The sequence below is a fragment of the Calliphora vicina genome, chromosome 4, assembly GCF_958450345.1.
Source record: "Calliphora vicina chromosome 4, idCalVici1.1, whole genome shotgun sequence".
Classification (NCBI taxonomy): domain Eukaryota; kingdom Metazoa; phylum Arthropoda; class Insecta; order Diptera; family Calliphoridae; genus Calliphora; species Calliphora vicina.
In genome coordinates this window covers 6,427,938-6,448,076 of record NC_088783.1, presented here as the reverse complement: position 1 = coordinate 6,448,076, position 20,139 = coordinate 6,427,938, and positions in this window count along the sequence as shown.

Sequence of the window (20,139 nt, the reverse complement as noted above, 5' to 3'; positions counted from 1 at the left end):
TTTGTTATTTTAGTATGAGTAATTTTGTTGTGGTTGACGCTGGGGTTGTGCAGCTTGTTAGTTGTTGATGTCATAAATGTTAGAGGAATTGTAATTCAATTCTCGGCTGAAATACAACAGTTGAGTACAGTGGTGTGTGGTGTAATTTCTTAAAATTCGGAACAAAAACGATGATTTTTAAAAAAAATAAAAAGTTTACTACTTAAAATTATAAATACATATTGAAATGTAAAACTATATACTTCAATAATTTAAATCTGAAATTTTCATTCAAATCGGATAATTTTAACCCTCACCAAAAATTAATTTTTAACAAAAATAATTTTTCACTGAAAATAAATTTTTTCTGAAAATTCACTTTTTCTGAAAATCAAATTTAACTGAAAAATTACACAGAAAAAAGAAATTCATAATTGGAATGAATTTTGTAATAAATATTATTAATTTGTACATGACGGAAATTTTTGCTTTTTTTGCATAAATTTAATAATATTTTATAATAAATTGAATTATAATTGCATTATCTAATGAATTAATTCAAAACTATTTGCATAATAGCCATATACTGTCCAATATTTTAAGATGAATCAACAATATCTGAAAATTAAAAATATCATTAAACATAATAAAATATAAATAAACATAAAGCATATCATCCCCTTAAAAAAATTTAATAATTTTCGCGCATATTGGCTCATTTTGTAGCTGAAAATCATAAAAATAAATAAAAAATTTTCCAAGAAAAATTTCAAACATTTTTCAACAACATAAAAATATAAATGAAATTGAAATTATATTTTCAAGCCTTCTAGATTTAATTTGAAAACATAAAATATGAACAAAATCTTAATATTTAAGAAATTATTTATAAATGTTATGAATTGAAATCAATGAAATCAAATCATAATATTTATGTTGAAACTTTTTTCTGTGTACTTTCATTGAAAATTTTCTTTCGCTAAAAATGCATATTTGCTGAAATTTTAATTTCACTGAAAACTTATTTTCGCTGAATATTTATTTTCATTTAAAATTATGTTTTACTTAAAATTTGTATTCGATAAAAATTCATTTTCAAAACTAAATTGATTGAAAATTTATTTTCCTTGAAAATTATATTCGCTTTGAAATGTATATTCGTTGAAAATTCAATTTCACTGAAAATAAATTTTCACCAAAAATTCAACTGAAAATTTAATTTCACTGAAAATTATCTTACACTAAAACTGGTATATTCGCTGAAATTTCACTTTCTCTGAAAATCAAATGTTATTTTACTGAATATTAAATTCAAATCAAATTTCACTGAAAATTTACTTTCGCTAAAAATTCAATTTCAACGCAAATTTAATTTCACTGAAAATTCACTCTCACTACAAATTCATTTGCATCGAAGAGTCATTTCCACTGAAAATTAACTTTCACTGAAAATTTACTTTCGAAAATTCCCTTTTTCATTGAAAATCCACTTTCCAACATTAATTTTCATAGCAAATTTATTTTCCGTATCTCTTTCTCTAATTCACTTTGTCTAAAAATCAAATTTCACTGAAATCTAATTTAACCAAAAATTAGTATTCACTAAAAATTGTCTTTCATAGAAATTTAATTTTGACTGAAAATGTATTCCAATCTAAACAAAAATAAATTTTCACTGATAATTAAATTTCACTAATAATTCTTTTTCAATGAAAATTTATATTCACTGCAAATTCACTTTCACCAAAGATTTAATTTCAACAAAAAAAAAATTTCATTGGGAAATCAAATATTGACATTTAAATCAATTTTAAATGTCAATTTCGAATACTCTGTTCCAAAGTGAAGCGTATCCCAGAGAGAGTGTTCTGCATTTATCGAAAAATATAGTAGTCGGACGGGGCAAGGTCTGGACTATAAGGCGGGTGAGGCGAAATATCCCAAACACTTCAATATAAATAGTTTTTAACAGGTATTGGAACGTGTGGCAAAGTGTTGTCATGATGGAATATTACGGTTTCAAATCTGGCAACATATTCTGGGCGTTTTTCGGCCAATACTCGCTTCAAACGAATCAGTTCCAAACGCAACAGGTTTCCTCTGATGGTCTGGTCTGATTTCAGCTGCTTATAGTAGATAGGACACATTTGCTCCCACCAAATGCAGAGCATTACCTTAGCGTCATGGATATTTGGCTACGGTGTCGATTTGGTTTGTTGGCCGGCATCACATACGATCCACGGATTTTTTGTTTTATAGCGTTCATGCATCATTTCATACATACAAAATCGTCTTTCAAATTCTCTCGGCTTCAATTCGTATGGTACCCAATTTCACTGCTTTGGAATAAATCCTGCTGCTTGCAAACGTTTTGAAATTGCTGATTAAGTAGCTCCCAGTGATTTTGCAAGCTCTTGTTGAGTTTGACAACAATCTTCATGGACAAATCCCTCCAATTCTTGGTCGATGTTTGTCTTCCGAGTCAAACTCACCACTTCTAAACAATACAAACTATCTCTCGCACGTTGAAACGGATGGAAAAACTTTACCATAAAGCAAAACTTCCCGCATATGACGTTTTGTTAGCACAATATTCAAAATTTTCGAAGAAAAAAAAAACGTTGTTTACATTAAAATGTTCATTAAATATGTATATGAGAATAAATGACAGATATGTACCATTCCAAATTCCAGATTTTTAAGTCATATATAACACCCAATATAATTCCGCTAAAGAAATTGGTTTCGATCACGAATGCAACAAATGCAAATCATTTGTTATGCACGAAGGATCATTAGTATTTAACTAACTGTGAATAGACGGAAGGACCATTATTAAAAACAATTAAAGTAATTAATTGTCATAAAGCAATTCAATTTTTGTTTAACATTTTTGTTTCTTTATTATTTTAAACCATTTGGGAACTTCTGCTGTTGTAAGGAAATATTTATAAACAAATATTTTGTTTATTCTGGCATAAAGGGTCATTTGCCTCTCACTTGACATGTTTTTAGCATGAACATTTTTTGTTTTTGTTTAATAAATAAAGAAAAAATTACAACAAAATACTGGGCTACGTATACATTTCTCTCAGACATTCATTCATGTTTGAGTATTACAAGTGCAGAAATATTTGTATGTGTTCCCATTTTCATAACATCAGGCATATTTGTAACACCCACCCATTATAAGACATTTGCACTCATAACGTTATTATGAACTTTGAATATTCTTGGCAAAGTGGGTTAATAATCGTGTTAAGCACTACAATCACCCCAACCTTAAATTTCCTTAAAGGCATCGTCAACGTCATCATCATCGAGCGACCACATTAAGAGTTCTAGTTGTGCTTCTCCACAGGGTAGATACTTAGAAAATGACACCTTTTACTCCTTTAGGGCTTTATATTTATTTTGAACACCCCACAACCCCAGATGTTGCACTTTTAGCTTCACTGACTGCCACTGCTTGGGATGGCTGGGTAGCTGACTGGCTACAGCAACAGTCTGTTTGACTTCACTTTGGCCGGAAATTGTAAAAATCAACATTGTCTGTTTTGAAAAATGTTCATACGGTACAGTACAACTACATATTTTGTTTAGTAAAAAAGGGTGGCAATGGCGTTGCCAAACCATTACATGACACTTAATTTGTTTGTCAACGTCCCATGTTTGATTTATTTCGTTTCAAGTGCGGAGTCTCCGGGTACTACAAGTTTCCGAAAACAAAAGTAAAAGTCCATTAACTTGTCATGTTTAAATATTAAATGTGAAAAATGGCAGCAAAAAAAGTTCAAAATGAAACTCGTACTCGTGTACATATAAATGCATGTCTGAGCACTCAAAAACATAAGTGCATGAAATGAAAATTAAATTGTTTCATTAGTGGGTTACTAATATTAAATTACATTGTCAAACAACAAAAAAAATGTAATTGTAACAATTAATTATTTATAAATTAAATGCAAACAGAAATTCAGCAAAGTACAATTGAAAGTAGAGCAATGAGTGGTAGAAAGGAAATAATTTTTGCTAATGACTCGTTATTTAAAAATTTTCAGAACTGCACAATAGGGCGGTTATTTTGGCTGTATATTCAATCAGTTCTCTCCGAAAAGTTAAATTATAAACATACTAGTTCAGTGAGTTGTGGAAGCGAGACTTACAACCACTTAAGTAAAAATGAGGGATTTACAATAGATGGCGTATCTTTTGAACGCGGTTTTTGTTTTTAATCAGGCTCAGGCTCATATCTTGCAAACAGTTTGGAATTTTGATTTACTCTCTAAGGCAAAGTTGTAGCCCTTGTCATAAAGAACAATAGTTGTGAACATATAAAATCAAAAAAACTTCATCTTCAAGATCAAAATCGCAAAAAACTTTAAAAATTCGAAATAAATTTAGAAATACATTTTTTAAAGCTGCCTAAAAGTATGCTTTTAGACCCGATTTGATTTAAGAATCAAATCGGGTCTGCGACTTTTTTTTTATTTTTATTTTTTTGTGTAAATAAAAATTCTATAAATAACTCTACTAACAAAACAACTTATTTCCGGCCAAAATATAAAGGAATACTTTTGGGACATCGCGAACAAAAATAATGACTTCTTACAGTAGAAAAATAAGTAGTTGAATCGTCAAATTCCCCTTTTTTTTGCGGCTTATTTGTAAGTAAAGTTTTTGCTGGGTTGTTTCCTTGAATTTTGAACGGTTTGCTACCTATGGACAGGGGAAAAAGGTAAACAAATTAAATTTTTTAAAATTTTGATCTCTAAGATGAAGCCAAAAAACTTCTTGTCAAACTCAACAAGAGCTTGCAACCGAATAATTACTTGTGGTGAAAAATGGTTCCCGAAGCGTAAGAGATCGTATGTGAAGCTCGGCCAACCAGGCGAATCGACACCAAAGCCAAATATCCATGGCGCTAATGTAATTCTCTGTATTTGGTGGGAGCAAAGGGGTCCTTTCCATTATGAGCTGATGAAATCTGGCCAGACCATCACAGGGAATCTGTACCGAACGCAACTGATTCGTTTAAAGCGAACTTTTGCCGAAAACGCCCAGAATATGCGGCTATACATGAAACCGTAATATTCCATCATGACAACGCTCGGCAACATGTTTGCAATACCTGTTAAAAACTATTTAGAAAGAAGTGTTGGAAAATGTTTGCCACACCCGCTTTATAGTTCAGACCGTGTCCCGTCCGACACTAATACCCCGATTTGTGTCGTTAATTGGGGCCGGAGAAACACGACACAAACCAAAACTACGCAGATCGAAGCACAATTTTCCATACATTTGTATTGATTTTCATTTAATTTGATTTTTCGATACAAACATTTTCATATTAACGACGCAAATCGAAGACATACGGCGTAAACTGAAACAAAAACGACGCAAATCGAAAAACTAACGATGCAACTTCGAAGACATGCGACGGAAACCGAAACGAAGCGACGCAAACCGGGGTATTGGTGTATTTGTTTCGATCGATGCAGAACGCTCTCTCTGGGATACGCTTCACCAGGGCACACTTAGAAAGGTGACTGCGATGAATCAGCTTTTTGTTATTCAGTTTGAATAGTCAATTCACTTGTGGTTGTTGTGGCGAAAAATACAACAAACCTAAAAGCAAAAACAAAAACAACAACAAGCAACCTTGAAAGTTCACCTACTTTTTAACAAAAACAAAGTACCTGTTGTTTTTGTATTGTTGTAGTGATGCAGTCACCTTTCTAAGTGTGCCCTGCGCTTCACTATGGAACAGAGTATCCGATATTGGCTCAGGATCCATATGTTGCAAAAAAGATGGGAAAAGGTCATAGCTAACAATGACCAATTCTTTAAATAAATTTATATTGTACAAATGTTTCAAATAAAAGCTAAAAATTTAAAAAAAAAATCCACATTTTTAAGTCATATTAATATTAAACTCAAGCCAGATTAAATTAAAATTTGATATTTCGAATAAATTACACAAACAAATATTTCGTTTTTAAATTTGTGTAATTGTTATGAGCTTCGTTAACATTCATGTTGTTTACATGTAATTAATCCAATACATAATCGCCCTCTGCTGGCTATTAGTGCCGACCACTGACTTACAATTCTCTTGTTAAAACTATATTAATTTGTCGACAAACTTTAAACACACCGTGTAACTTTTATCATGATTTCGTAAACAATTTAAATAAAGATTTCTTCGTAATGGCCTCCAGTGATCTTTTTTTTTTTTTTAATAAATGACGCCATTTGATTAATAAATTGAATAGTTTATTTTTCTATATACAATTTTAATGGCAATTTCTATTCGTTTTATTAAATACTTCTCGTATTTGCAATTTTATTTTTATTACTACAATTATATGCTAAACATTACAGAAAAAATGATAGAAATAGAAAAAAAATAGCATTTAATTGGTGAAACTAAATTGTTTAATTGGCAATGAACTGACATAAATAAAAATTAAAACAATTGTAAAGATGATGTGATTCCGATTGTCAATTTCGATTAATTATTTAAATAAATGAATTTTGTATTAAATTAATTTAAATTTAAATTTAGAAAAAAGAATTTTATTTTACATTCAAAATTTAAACTATTTAACCAAATAATTGAATTGTCAGACATTTATTTTAGGGAAAATAAAGTTGCGCAAAAAAAACATTAAAAGTTTCCGGTAGCGCTCAAAAATTGCATTAAATATTCAGGCAAATTCAGACAATCATATCCACATTTATGCTTCATAACCATTCGCATTTGCTCCTCCATATGAGGATTCATACATAAGTATGAAGCCAAACATTTGTTTTAATTTAAAAATATATGTATGTACGAGTAAAATTATAGCCCAACTACAGTTACAAATATGATTACGAATTTGCACAGAACCAAAGTGAAGTGAAGCGCTTTAAAGTGGAGAGCAACAGGAACAAGTAGTTTTTATATTTATTTTTTTAATTTAAATCTCTACGGGTTAAGCAGTCATCGCACCTACGACTCCCATATGTATTTTACATACATTTGTTGGGATTGTAAAAATATGTATGTATGTTTGCAACATTATGAACTTTGCAAAAATATATTGTACAACATATGTATGTATATGGAAAACATAAATGTAGATGTCGAATGAATATTCAAATGTTCATACCTACATTTGTGGAGTCTTAAATTCCCCCCAGGGTGGGAGGTTTTTCTGAGTCACTCGGTAGGTAGTTAATCATATTATTGTGACTAAAGATGTCAACAACCAGTTGAAATAAAAAAAGGGGGATTTGTTTTAAAACAGAAGTAAATGCTATAAATGAAGACTCCTAATATGTGACAGTGGGTGAAATACTTGTAGGTTACATTTAACATAATAACTTATTTAAATACTAGAACAAAGTTCTGTAAACCTTAAAATGACGTTACTAATCTGTACATTTCAGTTAATTTCCTAAGTTTTTCTCATTAAAGTCAAATAAACTTAATATACGTAAGTGCTTTACAGTCTAAATTCAATATATTGTTACGTTTTAACCTTTTCAAAACGCTGGTTTATTTCCTTTAAATAAACCGGATACTTTTGATTGCAAATAAAAGCCGTTTAGTAGTTTAAAAATTGTAACAACTCTTTATTTATTCAAAATGTACAACAACCACAGAATTAAATAGCCACTCAATGTTTTTTATACACGTTTATAAATTCTCAGAATTACAGACACAATTTATAATGTACACGAATTTACTTGAAAAACACAACACACTTTAAGGCACTCAGTTGATGTTTATTCGAAAAGCGTCTCTGATAAACTCACTCACGACTGCAACCTCTGCCACTATTTATAACACTGCATTACCATCTAGAAAGCTCTTTAACTGTCTAGAGGTTTCTAATACATACGCCATCTGTGGTGTACTTTCTACAATGTTCCCTAACTGAATATTCGAAATCGAATACAGCGTTGCCAACTTACGATCAAATCAACTGAAAGCTTTTATTTAATAATGCCCACAGATATGTTACAGTTCTACAGCACTGTTATTTGAAAGCATTATGCTACTTTTAAATCAGCCGTTAAAATCGTTATATTTGAATTCAAGTACAATTTCGTAACAATATCAAGCTTCAACGATATCGGCAGAGCTTTCGGTTTATCGTGTAATTGCTTTTTCAATTATCTTCTAATTATATACATATGGGGGATTTCATGCGTTTTTACAAAATGGGCCCTTTTTCTCAAAATAAAGCTTAGATATTTTCCTTGAAGACCTATTTGGTCGCTTAGTGGGATGCGAGTTCGATATCTATCAAAATAAATGTTTTGTAACTCAAAACATACAAATCTAGACTTTTCTTGCAAAATCAAAAACTTTGATGACTTTTTTTCAAATTGGACCCTTTTTCATTTTTTTCCTCAGAATAAAGCTTAGGTCTTTTCCTTGAAGACCTTTTTGGTCGCTTAATCGAATCCGAGTGGGATATCTATCAAAATAAATATTTTGTAACTCAAGACATACAATTTTTTTCTTAAATGAAAGTTTAGGTCCATTCCTTAAGAGATTTTTAGTCGCATAGTGGGATATATATCAAAATTGTGTTGAAAAATTGTGTCAGAATTACTATCCAGTCCTATTGGATGTTGCTAATTTCATCCCAATCGGAAGACATCGATTTCAAATGTTGTTTGGTTCACTTGACATGAAATCCCCCATATATTTTCTTTTATATAGTTTAGTTTTTAAAATGTACCTTTAGCTATTTAATAAACTGTTTCATATACATATTTCCTTATTTGTGTTTATTTTTACATATTTCTTTGCATTGAAATGACATTTTATATTGTTTATGTTATTGAAAATCCAATTATATAGATGAATACCTTTTTTAATCTCTTCTGTTAAAATAAAAAAAATATATAAATTACAAAAACAGATTTATTTTAATCTAAAACACTATTCAATATGAATCAATGCTCAAATTATAAACTCAAATGACACAATGTTTGACAGGTTGAATGTAGACTTAACCTCAAAATTAAATTTTCTGTAATTTCTACATAAGGAACAAATTATATTTGTTATTACTGTAGAGAGAATAAAACTGATACAGAATGATTTTTTTTTGACCGGTTCTAGTACTAATAACACAGGGCAACAAAATCCAAAAAATTTTAGAGGCTTTTTAAACCACTACACAATTTTGATGTATTGTGGTTCCAGTAGTACAAATATGGTCCAAATTTTTTTAAATTTTTATTTTCTAAAATTGCAGTTTTTTCTAGATTTTTCTCCACATAATTTATGATAACTCAAAAAGGGTTAGTCCGATATTATTGAAGTAAACTTAAAATTTACAAATTTACATAACCTTTAATCGGTTCATATATTGCGTTTTAATCCACTCTGTAGTTTCGGAGTTATAATAACAAATTGAACAGAAAATACATTTTTTACGTGAAAATAGAAAAATTTTTTTGTTTTAAAAAAATCATGAAAAATCGAAAACGGCAGAAATGGTTTAGGTTTATTACTTTATCACAAACCCACATATAATCACAACAAAATGAGATATCGATAATAAAAATCGATTGATTCTTTTCGAATTTATTCACAATTAAGTAAATTCGCTCATTTTCACAAAATGTTACTTTTTTGTTTGATATACATAAAATTGAGTAGTTAATAATCTTCTTTCGATTGATTGAATTATGTACAAATTTTCACATATATATTGCGTTTTAATCGGCTGAGTAGTTTCGGAGTTATAATAACAAATTGAATCAAAAAATATATTTTTTACGTGAAAATATCAAATTTTTTTGTTTTAAAAAAATCATGAAATCGTAAACAGCTGAAATTTTTTAGATTCTAATTTATTCACAATTTTTTTAGCATTGGATTCACATGTCGGTTATATAGAGTCTACCTAGCTGACTGGTTAGTGGATCAGCTACATAACTAATTATTTAAACATGTACGAGTGCTAATTGACCTCACATAGTCAATTAAAAATACATCTCATAAACAGTAACCGATTGCTTGTATATTAACTATTTTCTAAAGTGCAGAACAAAATAAACATTTAAAGTAACTACACTTTAGATTACTTAGAGACACTAAAGTGACAATTGACTTCACGCTAGGTTACTGGGATGTCAGTATACTTAAGCCAAAAGAATATAAACTATATGAGAATTATAATTGTATAAAACCAGAACAGCTCATAATAAACGTTTAAAGTGGCTACTCTCTAGATTACTTAGAGCCACTTAAGCGACAATTGTCTTCACGCTAGATTACATAGGATGTATAAAGTAAGCAAATGACTTCTCTCTGCACTACACAGAGCACATACATAGGTGTCAAATGACGAAAATATATAAATTGGTGTCAAACAAGTGATCAGACATTAGCGAGAATTACTGTTTATTAAGGATATATTGAAAAACGAAAATATTTAAAGGTTTTTTTTAGAATAACTTTAACCTATACCCTTATCGTCGGGTAGACTACTTCAGTTTGAATCATTATATTATAAAGGCCTTATTCATAAACAATTTTTAAATTTAAACAACGTTTTAAAATCCAATTTTGTATGGAAATTTTGCTTTAAAACATTGTTTAAATTTAAAATTTTGTATGAATATGGGGGTAAGAATCTATTTAATTTCATATGCTTTTTATGTATTTTTGTCTTTTTCCTAACGAAAACAGATTTGTAATTTCGATCAGGCTCAACATATGGACAGGCACTAGTATATAATATATAATTCGATTTATAATCCGATATATAATCAGAATGTATATTATAAATACTTGAGATATAAGTAAATAAATATAGAATTTTTATACATTAAATGGGTTTGGGCATTTTATTTATTTATTAATTATTTAATTTGGAAATTTTTTTGGAAACATAATAAAATATTTCCTATAAAATTTCCACTTAAGAAGTTAAAATACTTTCGTTTTTATAAAACGGCAGGCCCTATTTTTTTTATCGAAAGACCTTGAATTTAATTGATTTATTATGTTTTTTTTTTTTGATAAATTTATAAAAGAAATACTTGACATTAATTATTAGTTTTTTTTTATAAACAGCATAAGTAATATTTTTTGGCATCTAGCTAAGATTTAAAGGGAACTTTAACGAAATATGATTCTTTAAAGGGACCGCCTTTTATTTCGATTTTTTTAAAACTAAATTTTAATTTAGTTTTAGATATAATTAATTTTTTTCTTTTATAGTACAACGCTTTTTTCGTCTTTGAAACAACACACGTTTTTAAACCGTTTTGGCAGCCAGACAAAAAAAACAACTATTCGCATAAAATTAAATAAATTAATTCATATCAATGACTAAAAACTTACATAAATATGTATGTATTTATAAAGTTTTTTTAGGGAAGTAAATTAACGAAATTTAGGAATAAATTATTAAAATAAAAGAACCTACTTGAGCGACTAAGGAAAATGGTACAGGTACAAAGTTAGTAACGAAATTTGACATTTAATATAAAATGACATTTGGTTTGTATTTAGTTTAGGTTGACGACATTCTTTCGATGAAATTCGACCAATAAACTTTGATAGCATTACATTATTTTAAGATCTACATCAGTTGTTGGAGCCGAAAATAAGCAGTTATTTAACTGTAAACAATGTTCCTAAAAATTATTACAAAAAAAGAAACAGAAATCACCATTAGTAGCAGGTTAAAACTGAGTAAGTTCTTAACACGTTATTTTAACGCATGTTCTCTTTATGCCGACCACTGATCCACATAAACGTGCAACCGAGGAAATGATTCAAATAACGACAGTTTGGTTCGTTCGAACGTGTTTTTCCCATTTCTTTGCTTCTAGGTTTAATCTTAATTTTTTGTCTTTGATCTTGGATCTTATTATAACCTAATATAGAGTAACAAAATTATTAAAAAATAAATTAAGAAACAACAATGACGTATTTAAGTGGTTTTTCTTTCAAATACAAAATACGCATTGTTGGTATTGACTCACTAATGCTGTTTGTTTTAAATAATAAATACACCGCTTTAAACCCCTCAATCTAAAAATATTATTGTATTTTTCGTTATTTATTTCTAATTTATTTATTATTTTAGCCATTTCAAATACATTAATAAAAGCGTAAAACCTTATTTAAATATAGTCACGTTCAAGATCAAGGTTTTTAGTTTTATGACTAAAACCAAACACAATAATGACTCATACACGTTCGACGAGCTTAATACCACAAAAAGTACTTTAAATAATAATCATAATGTGGATAATAGATGGAGATAATGTAAATAAGTCTATAATAACTATATAATTTGAGTTGCTATAATAAATTTTGGAATAAATAGAAATACAAGCAAAATTTTGTGCCAATAGCCATTAAAAATCCATAATGAGATATAATATGAAATAGCAAATTTTACTAAACGAGGGGTGTATAAAAGAAACGTTAGATATATAAATAAAATTGGCTAATTCTAGAGAGTTAGTAACTGTATGAAAATGTGGCATAAAACCAATTTTCTGTTGCACAATCTCCAATTTGTTTGTTTTTCGATAACACTGTGTGTAATTTTTTGAGTCATGGAAATATAACCATATACGGACACCATTACGTGATAAAAGACCAAAAAAAAGACATGTGTCTCCCAGTTTTGCCCAAAGTCATACACTTTTTTTGTATGGGCCACCAAAGATTTGTTGCCTCTGTGTCATTTTTGCAAAAAAGTTATCATTTTCTCAGACTCATATCTTGCAAACACTTCGGAATTTTGATTTACTCTCTGAGGCAAAATTGTAGCCCTTATCATAGAGAACAAAAATTGTGAACATATAAAATCAAAAAAGCATCATCTTCATGATCAAAATCGCAAAAAACTTTAAAAAAATCGTTTTTTTTTACTTTTTTCCCCCTGGTCAGGTCCATAGGTAGCAAACCGTTCAAAATTCAAGGAAACAGTCAACTACAAAAATGTACCTAAGATCACAATAAACAATTTTCTAGAACATATGAACTTCCTAGGAATGATTCTTAACACCGTTTAGGTAGGTCAGTAAGAAAAAACTAAAGGAATTAAGTGTTTTGAGCCATAAACTATTAAATTATTATAAACTAAAGCATACTTTTAGGCAGCTTAAAAAAATGTATTTCTAAATTTATTTCGATTTTTTTAACGTTTTTTTTACGATTTTGATATTGAAGATGAAGTTTTTTTGATTTTATAAGTTCACAATTTTTGTTCTTTATGACGAGTGATACAACTTTGCCTCAGAGAGTAAATCAAAATTCCAAACTGTTTGCAAGATATGGGCCTGAGAAAATTATCTCTTTTTTGCAAAAATTACACCAAGATTCCAAATCTTTGGGGGCCCAAAAAAATTGCATGACTTTGGGTAAAAATGGGAGACACGTTTATTTTTTTTTTGGGCTTTTATCACGTACTGGTGTCCGTATATGGTTATATTACTATGGCTTAAAAAAAAGGATAGATGAAATCACTAGTTCTGGACAGTCTCCTAGAACTGCTGATTGGTTTATGTATATACTATTTCATCAATTTGTCGTACCTAAAATTTAAACTTTAAGAATTTCTGGTTTCTCCCAAAACAAATTCTTCTTTTCTGGCAAACCTGCATAGGTTTAAGGTGGGTTTCAAAATTTGGTTTTGTATAATTTTTAAATTATACACCACCCTCGTAACATTTATTATATTATTATGCAGTTTTGTCTAAGAGAAAGTGGAAAATATTTTCAAATACATTGTTTATAATGTGGGACAATTATTTATTTAAAAACTCAAATCAAAAATAATTAAATTTCCTATAAAAATAATTAATTTATAGCCAGTATGGAAAAACAATAAAAATTTTGCTGGTAATTTTTATGGCATTATTTATGTTGAAAAAAAAAATTTCACTATTTAACAGTTAAATAAAACATTTAACAACTTTTTATTGCAATATTGTTGCAAATAGAAAACTGACATCTGTGCAACAAAAAATTATTCACCCATAAACATAAATAGTTAAACAAACTATTTACATACATGTCATGTAAATTTGTGGGCAAATGTGCTAACACCACTTTTTAGGAAAATTTAGTTTTTAATACAAAACGGGGGAAGAGGGAAATATACTAACTATTGGCAGCCAAAAATGCTAAGTTAATTTTTTGAAAAATTCCAAAATTCATCATGTCAGTTCTTTATCATAATTTTAACCAAATAGAGTTTTAAATTTTAAGGAAAATATTAGTTCAACTTTATTGGAAAAATAGACTTTAAATCGCTTATTAGATTTAAAAAAAATACAAATAATAAAATCATTTTATGAGAAATACAAAACTAATAAATGTTAAATGAATTTAGTCCCAAAAAAGGATTTCAAAAGTTTAAACTGTAAATAATTTATTACACTACCTGAAAAAATGTATTCGTGGTTGTCATAGAATCCAATCATTGTCGGAATCGGTTTTGAAAACGACAGAAAAGTACATTGGTCTTGTGAAATCGAAAATGATCGGTTTTATATGTTTTCTATGAAAACCCTGATTAATAGATTTCAGAACAAGATTTTGGAATATTTTAAACTCTACTGTAAAGTTTATCAAAAAGGCAACTTAGCTCATTTGGCCACTAAAGCTAACGTTATTCATATGTTTAACATGAATTTAATTTATGAACACAAAGACAATAATGATGATAATCATAAAGTTGACGACAATGATAATGATGATTAAATTACACGCAATTGTTTACAATCAACTTAATAAATTGTCATTTTGACTTAAATTAAACTTTTGAAAATAAATAAAAATGAAAACTACAAAGTACCAGGTTTAAAACTTTATTTGAAGGAAGTAATTTTTACGCATCGCTGGAGATTTGTGTATTTTTTTGTTTTTTATTACTAATATCAAATTTTTTTGTAAAATATTTACTTTTCTATTAAGTAGTTGTTAAAATTACCTCAAATAATGGGTGTGCATTGCGGTTTGTTAGTTCTAAGTATGTTTGAAACTCATTAGATTAGAGCTTAATAAGTAAAAACTGTTATTAGTGTTTTGGGAATTACAGAAGCATATGCCCAGTGGGCTATATTTTTATATAGCATAATCAACAGGAACTACATACTACATTATTTACATAAAATGTTAAAAGTTGACCTCATTTTCAGTGTTTGCCATTCGTTTATATAGTAACGCGGTTTCTATGGTTATCTAACAACATACATATGTAGATGTAGATACATTGCAACATACATTTGTATGTAATTTAACTTGTGTCAACAATTTTACACTAAATTCAATTCTAAGTAAATAAATAAAAATTTACATATTTAAACAAAACTTTAATTTTTTGTAGGCTAAAATATACATACATATATATGTATGTTGAAATTCGTTTTGAAAAATAATATTTAAAATTTCCCTAGAACTTTATTTTGCCAGATTTTTCTAAGTTTAAATCTCTCGATTTTGTTACATGATGAGTCATTGCCTTAAGTAACTTACTTATAAAAAGAAAACAGAAAAACTTTTATTTTTATTACAAAAATTATATACATAACTACAATAATATGCCTTACTTTTTCCAGTGTGCAAGTGTTCCGCCTTAAACTTCCCTTAAACTTCATTTAAACCTAGCGGTTAACAAGTGCCCCAATTCTTTTTCAACCACTTTTGGTTTTACCAACATTAGCTGCGCTAACAACTATTAATTAAGTTTGTAATCAGTTAATCTTGTGTTTATTATTATTTTTCAGGTTGCAATTATTTAAAAACGCACAAATAATAATAAAATATCGTTAGATGTCATTGGAATAAAAGTCATTTCAACATGCAACTCTTAATTGGAATAACAATTTAAAGGCGAGTTCCGGCCGAAAGAAAGTTTGTCCATACATATTTATAATGAGAAAAAATCATGGTAGTTGGGGTTGTAATCTTGGAATGGAGTCCTAACCTAAATATTTAATCGAAAGGGATACGTTGTACGCGTTAATCGCTTATATTCAGTCCTAGTTTTGAATATATTTGTTTACTGCTATCAAATCCCTTTTAAAAGTTTTTGTATCCCAGAAAACACATAGAGTAGAGTCTTCTTTCTAAAGCCAACATTTCTGAAAACAATTTATAAAAAAAAAACTGTTTTATAAAAAAAAAAACTGTTGTACACGAAATTGTGTTTAGATAAAACTGTTTTCTATAGAAAGAAACGATTATACACTAAATTGTCTATTATACACAAGGTTTTCTTAAAAAATACTTTTGTACAAAATATTTGATAGAAATAAGTGTTATACACAAAGTTTTCTATAGAAAAAACTGTTATACACAATGTTTTCTTTAGAAATACTGTTATACACGAAATGTTTGATAGAAAAACTGTTATACACAAAGTTTTCTTTAGAAAAAATAGTTTTAAACAAAATTTGTGATAGAAAAAACTGTTATACACAAAGTTTTTTATAGCTAAAATTGTTATACATAAAATTCTTTATAAATAAAACTGTTATAAACAATCTTTTCTATATAAAAAACTGTTATACATAATGTTTTCTTTAGAAATACTGTTATACACAAAATGTTTGATAGAAAAACTGTCATACACAAAGTTATATTTAGAAAAAATAGTTTTAAAAAAAAATTATGATACAAAACTGTTGTACACAAAATTTTTTATAAAAAACTATTATAAACAAAAAACTGTTATAAAAAATACTCTTATACACAAAGTTTTCTATAGCAAAAACTGTTATTCACAAAATTTTTTATAAAGAAAACTGTTATAAACAATGTTTTCTATAGAAAAAACTGTTATACACAATGTTTTCTTTAGAAATACTGTTATACACAAAATGTTTGATAGAAAAAACTGTTATACACAAAGTTCTTTAGGAAAAATAGTTTTAAACAAAATTTGTGATAGAAAAATCGGTTATACACAAAGTTTTCTTTAAAAAAAACTGTTATACACCATGTTTTCTATAGAAAAAACTGTTATACACAAAATTGTTGATAGAAAAAACAGTTGTACACAAAGTTTTCTATGGAAAAAATAGTACTAAAAAGAAATTTGGTAGAAAAAACTGTTATACACAAAATTTTTTATAGAAAACTGTTATAAACAAAGTTTTCTTTAAAAAAAAACTGTTATACACAACATTTGCTATAGAAAACAACTTTTATACACAAAATGTTTGATACAAAAAACTGTTATACCGAAAGTTTTCTATAGAAAAAACTGTTATAAACAATATTTGTGATAGATAATCTGTTTATCTATCACTGTTATACACAAAATTTGTGATAGAAAAAACTGTTATACACAAATTTTTCTATAGTAAATAAATAAATAAATTTTCTATATAAAAAAGCTTATAAAGTCAATTTCCCACAGAATAAACTGTTATACAGACAATTTTCCATAGATAAAACTGTATCCTAAAGCCTTTAGCTTTTCTTGAACACTCAAATGGGTTCAGCTTCTTTGCAATGAGTATTGGGTTTACATACAAACTCTCTTCTTTTTAATACAAAAACGAAAGAAAATAAGATTAATACGACATGCACAAACATGCTTATATCGACCAGCAAATCATTCTGACTCATAGGAATGTGTACATTTGTATTTTTAAATAAAATGCTAACAAACTGTCATACAATATCTCGCAACAATATTTTTCGACTTAAACTATTTTAACACATGACCGCAGTTATACTTATTACATTTGAAATAAACGATTTTGTTTTATAAATAAATGTAAAATTACATAAAACAGCGAATATACTATCCACCCCACCAACCACAAACCAATTCTAACACGTAATTTTAAGTCATGATGAGAAGAGTGTTTGTAGATTGAAATATCTCTACATGTTGCTAACTGCAATATTGAGAGGGTAAATTTGATATAGAACAAGTTAGTATAAGTACTATATTCGCTTAAGACGAATGACTAATGCCCTTCTCTTTTTATTTCGAATAGAAATGTATGTATGTTTGCAAAGTTAGGTTCTGCAAAGATTTTAAAATTTGTGGTGCTTTTATTAGATGCCTAAAAAAGTATGCTACTATTTTTTAATGAAATGTGATAAGAAAATATTAGAAAACATAACTAGGAATATTCTCGAGCAAAAGTTGAATCTAAAATTTTTAAATTTTGAAAATGGAGATGTCAAGTAATTTCTATCACTTTTTGATTGTTGAAATTCATTTCAGATTCTTATTTGTCTACAGTAGAACTAGATAGTTACGAGAATGATAATTTTATTTGATTAAAGAACTGGTTGATGGGACTTTACATGAAAGCTATACTGTCTTCCTAAGAACATCTTGTTACAAACTTGACAACTTAAAAATCAGAATTGGTTATAACTAGATATGGAATTAGTACAGTTTTGAAAGCATTGAATAATTTTTTTAAAAATTCTAAATATTATCAGCATTCTGTGGTATCAATTGTTATCATCCTCTATTGAACTCGCATTATAGAGAATCTTTGTAATTAAACTTCAGGTCTTAATTCAACGGTGCCTAATGGTTCATGTGAATTCGACAACTTTTAAAAAATCAGACATTTTAAAATCCAGCTTCAGCTTCTTATATTGTAGCCCGAAAATGACATAAGTGAGCCAGTAAAACTCATAACTTTTTAGGGTCCTTTTTTTATTTAAAATCTCAAAAGGTCAAACATCTTCTTATACTGAAGCAAGTTTCAAAATCCATTATTGAATAGCATTTTATAAGTGTTACAAACAACATAACTTATTATATATAGCTAGTCAAATAGTGTAGAGAAAAAGCCATAAAATACAACCCTTAATAAAACACACAATTTAAACAATTCTACAAATACCAGCTAAACATTTTCAAAGAACTATTTATCATCTACTTATTATATATTTACTCGTATTTGATTGTTTAAAAAAAACATAAAACCCTGCAATAAAAGCAATAAGCCGCTCGCTCCACTACCCCCCAAAACAAAACAAAAATAGGTCAGCTTTAATGTTTTGAAATATTGGTAGTAATACTCTTTGAAATAATAAGTACGATGAAAAAAAAAAACAAACAATCAAGTCCTTTGGCCATTTGCCAAATTGTAGCAAGGACCTTCATGTCTAAATCCTGTTTGATTGTGCAAAAGAAATTTGTTTTGTAGGAATTGTGTAAGAGACATGGAAAACTTAAAATCAAATACTTGAAACTGGGTTAAAAGTTCAGAGTTGAATAGTTTTGTGAAAGAAATAAAAAAAAACATTGTTTAAAAAGAAAACACTTAAACAGCAAAAGTATTTAAGTTTTTAAACAAAACAAAAACACAAAATTCATCAACTAAATACATAAAACAAAAACTAAAATCTAAATAAATTTTCAAAATTTGTAAAGCGTGAAGTTTTGAAGTTTTTTTTCTTACTTTTTTTGTATTTAACTTCATCACTCAAATTACATTTTATTTACAAAGTTGTTGTTTATTATTTATTATTGTTGTTGTTGTTGCTGTTGTTAGTAGTAAATCTTTGTATCATTTGCATTTTCTAGCTGAATTTCAAAGATACAATTACTCGCTGTGAGATACTAGTACGAGAGTGAGTGCAAATATGTAAGTATTTGAAACAAATATGAATGAAAATGCAAGAAATACAAAAAAATATTTGCATACCATGTTGTACCGACCGAGTCGCTCTATTTGTTTCTAAAAATAAGTAAATACAAAAAAATCTTGACTCTTAATGTTTTGGTTTCCTTTTTTTTGCATTTAGACAAACACCCTACTAAAGGGTTAGTAGACATGGAGGTTTAAACAAGTAAATTGTAACAGGAAAAGTTATGTTAAAGTTATATTTAAAATGGTTGTACAAATTGTCAAAGGCCTTAGTTGGAAATCATTCAATCTCAAAAACTACTTGGGAGTTTCAAAATAATTTTATCTGTGCCTTTGGAAATTAATTAAATGAGCAGCAGGAAAATATCGATAAAAGTTTGTATAACATATACATACATACATAAATTTTATAATGTTATGAAAAGTTTTATTTAAATTAAAGTTTTTAATTTTAAAGCATTTAAATAAAAGCTTTTTTAAAAATATTTTTTAATATTATTTTATTCTGTTATTTTTAGAACTCCTTGAATATTTCGAACTTAA